Raw genomic sequence first — 13,045 nt, 5'->3', positions numbered from 1 at the left:
TTCAGTAGTCATGTATGGATGTGAGAGTTGGACTGTGAATAAAGCTGAGTGAAAAAGAATTGATGCTTTTGAACTGTGGTATTGGAGAAGACTCTTGAGAGTCCCTTGGACTGCAAGGAGATCCAACCAGTCCATTCTGAAGGAGATCGGTCCTGGGTGTTCTTTGGAAGGACTGATGCGAAAGCTGAAACTCCAATACTTTGGCCACCTCATGCGAAGAGTTGACTCATTGGAAAAGACTCTGATGCTGGGAAGGATTGAGGGCAGGAGGAGAAGGGGACAACCGAGGATGAGATGGCTGGATGGCATCACTAACTCGATGGATGTGTGTCTGAGTGAACTCTGGGAGTTGGTGATGGACAGGGAGGCCTGGCCTGCTGCAGTTCATGGGGTTGCAAAAGAGTTGGACGTGACTGAGCGATTGAACTGAGCTGAACTGAAGATATATACCTCTTTATAATCCATTAATGAACAAAACAAGACAAAAGTAAAATTTAATTGTTTTAATGACACAGTTGTACAAATTACTGTTGTTTAGTTTAGGTAAAAGAATGTTGAGGGCTAAGGTATACTTTGAGTAACTTAATTCCTTATATTAATAAATATAAACTGTCTCTTTGGGCTCTTTGAGCATCACCATGTTAATTGGCAAGAACAAGCATCTTATGAAAGTTGGCAAAAAGGGACCCAAGAAGAAAGTGGTTGACTGATTTTCTAAGAATGATTGGTATTATGTGAAAGCACTAGTGTTTTCCCAATATTTCTTATCTGAAATACATATTTCTTATATGAAAACACCAGTCATGAGAACTCAAGGAACCAAAACAGTATCTGATGGCCTCAAGGGTCATGTTTTTGAAGTGAGCCTTCCTGTTCTGCAGAATGACGAAGTTGCGTTTAGAAAATCCAGGCTAGTTACTGAGATTGTTCAGGGCAAAAACTGCCTTACTAATTTCCATGGAATGGATCTTTTTGATTTTTTTACTGAGCACTAAAGGATGGGTTGGGAACTATCTCTCCAAGTTATGCCTCATTAGGCATAAATTTATTCTAATAAAGCTTTCTAAGATAGCTTTCAGAACATTTTATTTTTCTTAGAGCTCTGCTCTTGCTAGCAGTAGCCTCTTCAGGTTCACTGCTGAGTGGCTCCTCCCTGGGAGATAATTTCCTCTTTTTCTTGAGGACTCTCTTGTTTCCTGACTCTTCAGTGTGACTAACTGGTTCCTCTTTGGGGAAACAGTTCTTCCTCTAGGGAAGACTTCATGGTGTGTACCTTGTTGTTCACTCGCTAAGTCAAGTCCGACTCTCTGCAATCCCATGGATTGCAACATGTCAGACTTCTCTGTACTTCACTATCTCCTGGAGTTTGCTCAGATTCATGTTCATTGATTTGGTGGTACTCCCTTGATAAAATGTGGTCCATGATCTAAAACTAGCAGATCATGATTGAAGTTCATGTTGATGTTAAGACTATGGATGTTTACTTGCTTCGTCTGTTCTGTGTGGGTTTTACTGAAAAATGCAGCAATCATATCCTGAAGATTGCTTATGTCCAGCACCAGCCGGTCCGCTAGATCCACAAGAAAATGATGGAAATCGTGACCTGAGAGGGGCAGACAAATGATTTGAAAGAGGTAGTCAATAAATTGATTCCAAACAGTATTGGAAAAGACATAGAAAAGACTCACTAATCTATTTATCCACTCCATAATGTCTTTGTTAGAAAAGTAAAAATGCTGAGTAAGCCTAAGTTTCAGTTGGGAAAATTCATGGAGCTATATGGTGAAGGCAATAGTTTTAGAAAAGCTACTGGGGATGAGACAGGTGCTAAAGTTAAATGTGGTGATGGATATAAGCCACTGGTCCAAGATTCTGTTTAAAATTCAGCCTTTTAATGATGACAAATAAAAGATCTTATTTGTGGTTAAAAAAAAAAGATGTAAACATAGAGTACTGAAAAGAAGATAGATATCTGAATTACCAATATAAACATACAACTTGATTGTTAGTTGCTTGAATGGTCACCAGGCACAGAGTTGCCCACAATTTGGCAGTTAGGTTATGCTATCATCTGTAAATGGACAACTCTAATCCTGTGTAATTTAGTGGCCGCTCCATTCATTCACTTAATTTCAAATAGTTTGGTATGAAGGAAATGTAAATATCAGAAATTATTATAAAATGATGTAAAATACCCCCTGATTTGTATTGGATTCTCCGGGCAAGAATACTGGAGTGGGTTTACCATCCCCTCCCCCAGGGGATCTTCCTGACCCAGGGATCTAACCTCCTTTTCTTATGTCTCCTGCATTGGCAGGCAGGTTCTTTACTACTACTACTGCCTCCTGGATAGCCCTACCAAGGTAAAGTGAAAGTGAAAGGACTCGGTCATGTCCTACTCTTTGCAACCCCATGGAGTGTAGCCCATCAGGATCCTCTGTCCATGAAATTCTCCAGGCAAGAATATTGGTGTGGGTTGCCATGCTCTCCTCAAGGAGATGTTCCCAACCGAGGGATAGAACCCAGGTCTCCCACATCACAAGCAGATTCTTTACCATTTGAGCTACCTGGGAAGCTCCTACAAAGGTATAGATACTATTAATTCTATTCTGTGCTGTTTCCCACCTTCATAATTGAAGGAAATGCTAAATTTCAGTAGAGGTTTATGAAAATAAAAATGTCAGCATTTTCCATATCGGAATACTTACCTTCCCTGAATTCTGTGCAAAAACTTCAGTTTAAGAACTCCTGATTTATGGAATTTGACAAGTCAACTCAAAGATAACCTGGGAAAATATAATTCAGGAGGAGTACAGTCAGTCTTTGCCCTTGAAGAGTTAACAGTTAAACAGAGATGTAGCACATGCTGACATTGCATAGCATTCATAAGTTATTTAAGTCTATTTTAATTTTGTAGGGGTGTGGGGATTCCCAAAGGGTATCCAATGTCTAAGCTTAAATAGGGGAAGGGGTCAGTTGCCACTGTCTTGTAAATAGTAGAGCTTGTTAATACCTTGGCATTAATGTAGTCATTTTTTATGTCTGCAAGTGATGTAGGTACTCATAAGGGCTACATTGATGCTTAGTGGGTTCTTCAACTGGAATTCAAAATATAAGGCATATTCTTGGCAAAGCAGTTTTGATAACTCTGAAATAAGTGATATTTTTTCAAAGAAACAGTGCTTAGGAGTGTCATTTATCTTTGAGAACACCAACAGATTTACTTCCAATATGTCTGATTATAACTAGAACAGATCTAATTCACATGTGTACAATCCTTCCAAGTAGGTTGCTTTTTGGTTAATGTATTTAGCTGGATCTAGGAAAGCCTTGCACCCCACTCCAGTACTCTTGCCTGGAAAATCCCATGGGCGGAGGAGCCTGGTAGGCTGCAGTTCATGGGGTCGCTGAGGGTCGGGCACGACTGAGCGCCTTCACTTTCACTTTCATGCATTGGAAAAGGAAATGGCAACCCACTCCAGTATTCTTGCCGGGAGAATCCCAGGGATGGGGGAGCCTGGTGGGCTGCCATCTATGGGGTCACACAGAGTCGGACACGACTGAAGCGACTTAGCAGCAGCAGCGGCGGCGGCGGCCCTGGCAGCAGGAAAGCCTTTGGCTGTGTGTAATGCTTTCTCAGCCTTTAGTACACAGTGAGTGTGGCATTTTGAGCTATCTGACTTAGATTTCTATTGACAGAACTGTATTCATTTTCGCACAATACCATTAACACAACAAATATCTTCCTTTATTCCCCTGCCAAAAGAACTATTATCCTAAAAAAATTTAGCACATTTTCCAGAGATGTCCAACTTACAACCAGGTTGTAGCTCAGCCAAAGCCTTGGGGAATGTGACTCAAACATAGAGTGTGACAGAAATCAATGAGAAACAGCTAGAGAACAGTGCAATTCTGTAATAAAATAATTTATTATTGGTACTGACTTCAGAATCATCAGCAGACATTCATCAGGCACCTACTATGTGCCTGTCACTGTTCTGCTACATATGTGTTTGTCACTGTGCTGCCTACTGTGTGCCTGCCACTGCCATTACATGTTTGCTCACTAAACTTCCAAGGCTGGATAGGCACAGCAATGACAGCATGTGGCCTCTGAGGGACAGTCCAGGAAAAGGGGCCTTTAAGCTGAATGAAAGCCTTGTCTGAGACAGTTAAACCATAAAGAATAAATTATAAAATAAGCATGTGAGTACAGCAAATGGAAGATCAGAAAGACAAACCCAGTTGATGTAGACAGAATCTGGGAAGAACAGAGCTGCAGACACCAGATTCCAGCTTTTTTATTCATTATTTTTCAATTTATGTTTTCTGGCCAGAGACTGGATTTAGGACTGAGCTAAAAATGAATTACTGTTTCTGGAGCCCATGGGCCTGTAACCTTACTGGTATTGATTTGCATGTGGTGTTCTGCTTGGATGCTTTAGTGTGGTTGGAAAGAGATTTCTTTTGGTATAGGAACGTCAACCAGGAAGACCAACAGAGAGAATGAAAATGCTTTTATTACAGACACTGTTTCATTCTTGACATGATTTGGAGGACTTGATACGGAGATGAATTAGCATCAAAAATATGAGATGTGTTCATAAATGACTTCACTCGACTATGGGAACAAGCATTAGTACTTTGAAGTTTCAGGACAAGTGCTTAAGGAGAGAGCCGTCAGCTCCTCTGCCTCCCTGCATTGCACATCACCCTGTAGGGAAGCTTTGAGACCATAGTGTCATATCCAGAGGAGAAGCAGGAATAGTGTTTCTGTTGGGTATGTAGGAAACTGCTACAGAAGATCTAGACATGACTCTGAAAATAGCCAGCCATCACTATTGTCAGGGTGACTGAAGCAGAAAAGCACTAATAATAATATTCCTGTTCACCTTAATATATGTTTGGGTCATAAGGATATAGAGGCTTGTAAATAAACTAAAATAGCTATTTATGTAATTTATTGTGATTCAAACAACACTGCTTTGAAATTCCTCAAACATAACAAAGATATAAAAAGGAGGCTCATGTTCTCTCTCTGATACTATTATAGACTACCCATTAGGTTTGGCATCCTAACATGGAACAGAAGAAGGGGTATGATAGAGGTCTTGATGACACAGACCACAAGAAATACTGTGTTTGGTGGAGGAGATAGAAAGGCTAAGACATCCTGAGGCCAGTTCTGATAAGTGATAGCTCCTAGTGCAGCATCACAGCTACTGTTGAAGTAGAACTTAGATAAGGCATCTTTTCTGGACTCAGAGATATACCTGGTATGGTAAGGGGCTGTGACACTTGAAGGGGTTGGACAGCCTGTTGCTGTGCTGGTGAAGCCAATCAAACGTGAAATTTATATCAACTTAGAATATGCTCTATAGGAACTGGTGACAGCTGGATTATATATATAGTATATCTCAATGGAAACTGAAATAACTACTAATCAAAAGTCAAATAAAAATTCTATAAACCATCAAAATTGCATAGTTCAAGATTGTAGCTTGTTGATCACACAACTTGATTCAAAGTTAAAAGTTAAAGTGCCTAGAAACTAACAGACTGATTTTCTCTTAGGCACATTTCCATGAAACTTAATTATGGATTATCTAAGTGGACAGTTTATGTCATATGAATTTTCTTTGGCAAATAGTTGATGTATTGAAGTTTGGAATGAAATATTATGAAAATAAAATGTTCTAATTGGAATGCATGCCTGAGTAGAGGGCCAACTCACATATGGTACAAGATAAGGCAAGGCTGTGTCTATAAGCAGGGTCAATATTTCTTCAAAATGTAACTATGAAGCTACTCAAATCCTGGACTATGTGTCAATCAAAACCTCAAAGTTTGGGAATACGTAGTATTACATGAACATTTTAGCATTTCAAACATCCAGTCCAATCATTAAAAATTCTTAATATCATACCCATGGGTTGCAAAATGTCAGGTTGTGAAACAGTCTAAGAAGAACAGGTTTCAAAACATATCTCCAAGTATCTGAGTGATTTTACCTACTCTCTAGGATCCATAAATATATACCAATTAAATGTTAGAGGATAGCTGCCAAAATGTTCGTTTGAGTCTTAAAATTTTTCTTTCTGACAGTAATTGAAAGCAGGCTTAATTGACACTACTTTTATATTTGATGATAGAAGTATACCATCAGCATGCTCCCCCCCCCCCCCGTTTTAAAAGGGGAAAATAAAGAGATGACAGAAAATGATATTTTCCACCGAGTTCAGAGTGTCCAATCCAAGCACAATAGGGCTGGGCATGTTATGATACATTGATATAATCCTGATACAATCCCATTTTAGGACTTCCTCTTAACTCCCACTGAAATAAGTTTAATCAAATATTTCCAATTAAACTGATACATCTGTTGGGAGAGAAATGGTCTGAAGGACAGAACACTAAGTTTTTCGTCTTTCTCAATAGGGATTCTTTCAACTCATCAAAGGATCCTGTTTTGCATGATTGAAAAATGTAGAATAAGTACAATTTTTAAAAAATAAAGCAAGACATATAAAGACAGATTTCAAAACTTCCAGGATAGCATATGTAGAGGCAGATCTTACATGGTTTATCAGTGTTGGGGAAAGTCTTTTAGAGGATGTGACTGCCCGTTGACCCAAAATCTGAACCTGGGTAATCAAAGGCTGCTCAATCCTGTTCCAGTCCTTGGAATGTGCTCTCTGTTTGTGTTACCCATGTTAGAAGCTGCCCAAGAACACAGCCTTGAGATAGTGATGTAATGTTGAGACCATCTGGACTGTGTAAGTGACTGAGCCCAGTTAAGACCTCTACATAAACTTTAGGATTCTGTTAGGTGGATGAGGGGGCTTCTCTGATAGCACAGTTGGTAAGAATCCACCTGCAATGCAGGAGACTCTGGTTCAATTCCTGGGTCAGGAAGATCCATTGGAGAAAGGATAGACTATGCACTCCAGTATTCTTGGGCTTCTCTTATGGCTCAGCTGGTAAAGAATCTGCCTGCAATGAGGGAGACCTGGGTTCAATTCCTGGATTGGGACGATCTCTTGGAGAAGGGAAACTACCCACTCCAGTATTCTGGCCTGGAAAATTCCATGGACTGTATAGTCCATGGGGTTGCAAAGAGTCAGACATGTGGGTGAGGTAGATGAGGAGATCTACTCATCTTGTTGCAGCCCAAGATGCCTTAAGTAAATTCCCTTGCTTTCTAAAATTGCCACCTACCAATCTGGAGTAGTGTGCTTCTTTTTCTGGTATTCCCTTGCCCTGTGTGTACAGGAGTCAGTTTTCAACCCATCAAACAAAAGCTAGAGGGACATGTTCCTTTAATAGGTGACGACTGGCTATTTGGGTGAGTTTGATAAACATCAAAGTGGCCATCCTTCCTTTATCAATGTCAAGCCTAATTTTTAATTTTTAGTTCGAGAAATAAATAGACAGAGATGTTATGGGGAGGGAGGTGGGAGGGGGGTTCATGTTTGGGAACGCATGTAAGAATTAAAGATTTTAAAATTAAAAAAAAAAACTAAAAAAATTAAAAAAAATAAGATATTCTAAAAAAAAAAACCTCAAATATGATTTTTAAGACATGAATAAGTAGTCACTAATATAAAACTTAGAAAAGCTAATTTTTCAGAACCATTTCTCTTTTGGATACTATCCAGACATTTTCCATTGAGTCGGTGATGCCATCCAACCACTTCATCCTCTGTTGTCCCCTTCTCCTCCTGCCTTCAATCTTCCCAGCATCAGGGTCTTTTCCAATGAGTCAGTTCTTCACATCAGGTGGCCAAAGTATTGACAGCTTACAGTGAATGGTGTCAGATTCTTGATCTCTGTAGAAGATTTAGCATCGGGACCAGGGACCAGGCTTGATCACTCAAGAGCTTTTGTGCAACAGAGTTTTATTAAAGTATGAAAAGGGACAGAGAAAACTTCTGACATAGACATCAGAAGAGGGACAGAGAGTGCCCCCCTCGCTAGTGTTAGCAAGGGAGTTATATACTTTTTGATTAGTTATTACAGTAAATCAGAAGAATGTCTGGAGGTTTTAAGATCTTACTAGACCCACTCCCATAATTTACATTTTAAGATAACAGGATAAGCCAGAAGGTTTTCAGGAAGGAGAAATCGTCCTCAAGCAGGATACATGGTTGTTCAGTTCAGTTCAGTTCATTTCAGTCGCTCAGTTGTGTCTGACTCTTTGTGACCCCATGAATTGCAGCATGCCAGGCCTCCCTGTCCATCACCAATTCCTGGAGTTCACTCAAACTCATGTCCATCGAGTCAGTGATGCCATCCAGCCATCTTGTCCTCAGTCGTCCCCTTCTCCTCCTGCCCCCAATCCCTCCCAGCATCAGAGTCTTTTCCAATGAGTCAACTCTTCGCATGAGGTGGCCAAAGTATTGGAGTTTCAGCTTTCGCATCAGTCCTTCCAAAGAACACCCAGGACTGATGCTAATGCTGAAAATCCAATACTTTGTCCAGGTGGTATGGTATTCCCATCTCTTTTAGAATTTTCCACAATTTATTGTGATCCACACAGTCAAAGGATTTGGCATAGTCAATAAAGCAAAAATAGATGTCTTTCTGGAACTCTCTTGCTTTTTCGATGATCCAGCAGATGTTAGCAATTTAATCTCTGGTTCCTCTACCTTTTCTAAAACCAGCTTGAACATCTAGAAGTTCACGGTTCACGTATTGCTGAAGACTGGCTTGGAGAATTTTGAGCATTACTTTACTAGCATGTGAGATGAGTGCAATTGTGTGGTAGTTTGAGCCTTATTTGGCATTGCCTTTCTTTGGGATTGGAATGAAAACTGACCTTTTCCAGTCCTGTGGCCACTGCTGAGTTTTCCAAATTTGCTGGCATATTGAGTGCAGCACTTTCATAGCATCATCTTTCAGGATTTTAAATAGCTCAGCTGGAATTCCATCACCTCCACTAGCTTTGTTCATAGTGATGCTTTCTAAGGCCCACTTGACTTCACATTCCAGGATGTATGTCACGATGGTGAGTGATCACACCATCATGACTATTTGGGTTGTGAAGATCTTTTTGTACAGTTCTTCTGTGTATTCTTGCCACCTCTTCTTAACATCTTCTGCTTCTGTTAGGTCCATACCATTTCTGTCCTTTATCGAGCCATTCCTTGCAGGAAATTTTCCCTTGGTATCTCTAATTTTCTTGAAGAGATCTCTAGTCTTTCCCATTCTGTTGTTTTCCTCTATTTCTTTACATTGATCACTGAGGAAGGCTTTCTTATCTCTCCTTGCTATTCTTTGGAACACTGCGTTCAGATTATATCTTTCCTTTTCTCCTTTGTTTTTCGCTTCTCTTCTTTTCACAGCTATTTGTAAGGCCTCCTCAGACAGCCAGTTTGCTTTTTTGCATTTCTTTTTTTGGGGGGAGGATGGTCTTGGTCCCTGTCTCCTGTACAATGTCATGAACCTCTGTCCATAGTTCATCAGGCATTATATCAGATCTAGCCCTTAAATCTATTTCTCACTTCCAGTGCACAGTAAGGGATATGATTTAGGTCATACCTGAATGGTCTAGTGGTTTTCCTTACTTTCTTCAATTTCAGTCTGAATTTGGTAATAAGGAGTTCATGATCTGAGCCACAGTCAGCTCCTGGTCTTGTTTTTGCTAACTGTATAGAGCTTCTCCATCTTTGGCTGCAAAGAATATAATCAATCTGATTTCGGTGTTGACTATCTGGTAATGTCAATGTGTAGAGTCTTCTCTTGTGTTGTTGGAAGAGGGTATTTGCTATGATGAGTGCATTCTCGTGGCAAAACTTTATTAGCCTTTGCCCTGCTTCATTCCATATTCCAAGGCCAAATTTGCCTGTTACCCCAGGTGTTTCTTGACTTCCTACTTTTGCATTCCAGTCCCCTATAATGAAAAGGACATCTGTTTTGGGGTACTAGTTCTAAAAGACCTTGTTGGTCTTCATAGAACCGTTCAGCTTCTTCAGAGTTACTGGTTGGGGCATAGACTTGGATTTCTGTGATATTGAATGGTTTGCCTTGGAAATGAACAGAGATCATTCTGTTGTTTTTGAGATTGCATCCAAGTACTGCATTTCGGATTCTTGTTGACCATGATGTCTACTCCATTTCTTCTAAGGGATTCCTGCCCTCAGTAGTAGATATAATGGTCATCTGAGTTAAATTCACCCATCCCAGTCCATTTTCATTGATTCCTAGAATGTCGACATTCACTCTTGCCATCTGCTGTTTGACCACTTCCAATCTACCTTGATTAATGGACGTAACATTCCAGGTTCCTATGTAATATTGCTCTTTACAGCATCGGACCTTGCTTCTATCACCAGTCACATCCACAACTGGGTATTGTTTTTGCTTGATTTTGATTATATATACATTGTTGTTATATAACCCTTAGTATAGAGTTTAAACTGAATTGTTTGTTGTGTGAGTTCCAGGCTTAAAGAAAGAAAGCATTTTATATGACTAAAACTAAGCAATATTTAGCAGGGGAAAAAGTTTGTCCTTTCCTCCTACTTGAGAACCCTAGACCCCTATCTCCACTTTGAGAGCCCCAGACCTCTTTCTCCTCCTCAGTAACTCTGGACTTTTTATCAACCTCCTTTCCTATTTATTTATGTGTTATGGAGAAATGATATTTTATGGTAAAAAATAATAACCTGGTATACATTTAAGGCAAATAAATAAAAATAAGAAGCTTAATTCTCCCTATTGAAAAGAAGGGAAGAGACCTATCCCATTTTTTTCTTAGAGCATTTATTTTATAAAACTGGTAATTGCAAGCATTTTCTCCTTCCTTTAAAATGTTTATGAATACTTTTTAAAACTAAATGGACTTTTGTCAGCTTTATTCCCAGCTGTGTTTTTCACAAGGACAAGAGAACCATATCTGTAAAATATAAACATCAAGGGAGGTTGTATTCCTATATCCAGCTTCTGTGCGAGGGGAGGAACCTAACGTCAATGCATGTCTTGCTTCAATTTGCCAAACTACCTCCTATCATAAGGACAAGAAAGGTTTGTTTTCCTCTAGCTAAATATACCAATTAACTGGTACAAGTCAGGATGAATTCAGTGTGACAAATAACCCTTACTTGAAGACTTGTAATTGTTTATCTTGGAAACATGTGTGATTATAGTGTCCTGTTGGTTATATACAAGGATGAAGTTCCTTTCTGCCTTTTCAATCTCTTAGCAGATTGCCCATGATGAAAGCATATTCTAGTTGAATGCTCATTCAATAATAAAAGTGTCTTTTTTCTTTACTACTTCTGTGAGGAGGATTTCTGGGTTTGAGGGAGAGCTTATTGTTAATTATATTCTCCAATAACTTTGACAACAGGGACAGGAAATGTTTGGCCAGTCCTGAAGTGAGTGGACAGTTGAAGTCCTGTGGCCACACAAACAGTGACGAAGAGACCCTGAATTATAAGAAGTCTTCCTTTCTTGACATAGGAGACAGATCCAAAAAAATATTGTTATGATTTAAGTTGAAGAGTGTTCTGTTTTCCTCTAGCTATGTTTTCCTTTAGGAGTTTTATGGTTTCCAGTCATATTTATGTCTTTAATCCATTTTGAGTTTATTTTTGTATGAGAAAAAATAGTATGAGAAAATGTTCTAATTCCATTCTTTCACATGTAGTAAAGAATGGCCAGTTCTTTACATGTAGTAAAAGAATGGCCAGTTTATTCAGCACTACTTCTTGAAGACACCTGTCTAAGGTTAAGGGGATAAAAGCAAAAAATAAACAAATTGGACTTAATTAAACCTAAAAGATTTTGCACAGCAATGGAAACCATCAACAAAATGGAAAGAGAGCCTATTGAGTGATAGAAACTATTTGTAAATGATACAATCAATAGAGACATATTATCCAATATATAAACAGTTCATAGAATTCAATATAAAAAAAAGAATTCAACAATAATACAATCAAAAAATGGGCACAAGATTTGAATAAAAATGTTTTCAAAGGAGACATATAGGTGGCCAATAGGCACATGAAAAGATGTTCAACATCACTAATTATTAGAGAAATGCAAATCAAAACTATAATGAGGTATCACAGTATTTGTCTTATATTTGACTAAAAATAATACCCTAGGTGTTCATCCATGTTATTGTAAATGGCAAAATTTCATTCCTTTTTAGGCTGAGTAGTACACACACACACACACACACACACCACACCACATTTCTTTATCCACTCATCTGTTGTTGGACACTTAAGTTGCTTCCATATCTGGGCTGCTGTAAATAATGCTGCTGTGAATGTTGGGATGCATGTATCTTTTCAAGTTAGTTTTCATTTTCTTCAGATGTACACCAGGAATGGAACTGCTGAATCAAATGGTGGGTCTATTTTCAGTTTTTTGAGAAACATCCATACTGTTTTCCATGGTGGTTTCACCAATTGACATCCCTACCAACAGTGTATAAGGATTCTCTTTTCTCTACATCCTCTCCAAAAATTATTTCCTGTCTTTTTGATGATAGCCATTCTGACAGGTATGAGGTGACATCTCATTTTGATTTGCATATCTCTGGTGATTATCAGTATTGAGGATCTTTTCATATGCTATTTAGATCTTTTGCTCATTTTTGGATTTTTTTTTCTTTTTTGATGCTTAGCTGTATGAGCATTTTTTATATTTTGGATCAATTGCACCATTTGAAAATATTTTCTCCCATTCTGTGTGTTGTCTTTCATTTTGTTCATGGTTATCTTTGCTGTGCAAAAATGTTTAAGTTCCATTTGTTAATTTTTATCTTTATTTTTATTGCTCCAGGAAACAGATCGAAATGTATATTGCTGTTATTTATGTCAGTGTTCTGCCTATGTCTTCTTCTAGGGGTTTTATAGTGTCAAGCCTTATACTTAGGTCTTTACTCGATTTTGAGTTTACTTTTGTATATGGTATTAGAAAATATTCTAATTTCATTCTTTTACATATATCTGTTCAGTTTTCCCAGCACCACTTATTGAAGAGACTGTCTTTACTCCATTGTATGTTCTTGCCTCCTTTGTGGTAGGTT

General features: G+C 38.7%; 1 pseudogene; it reads left to right on the top strand.

Annotated features, from left to right (window-relative positions):
• The first annotated feature begins 638 nt into the window (after nt 1-638).
• LOC101110835 (small ribosomal subunit protein eS1-like) lies at nt 639-1,883 on the top strand (annotated as a pseudogene).
• The last annotated feature ends 11,162 nt before the right edge of the window (nt 1,884-13,045 follow it).

The sequence above is a fragment of the Ovis aries genome, chromosome 4 (assembly GCF_016772045.2).
Source record: "Ovis aries strain OAR_USU_Benz2616 breed Rambouillet chromosome 4, ARS-UI_Ramb_v3.0, whole genome shotgun sequence".
In the NCBI taxonomy this organism is placed as follows: domain Eukaryota; kingdom Metazoa; phylum Chordata; class Mammalia; order Artiodactyla; family Bovidae; genus Ovis; species Ovis aries.
Note: the sequence above shows the minus strand (reverse complement) of the source record. Positions and strands in the feature narration are given on the sequence as shown.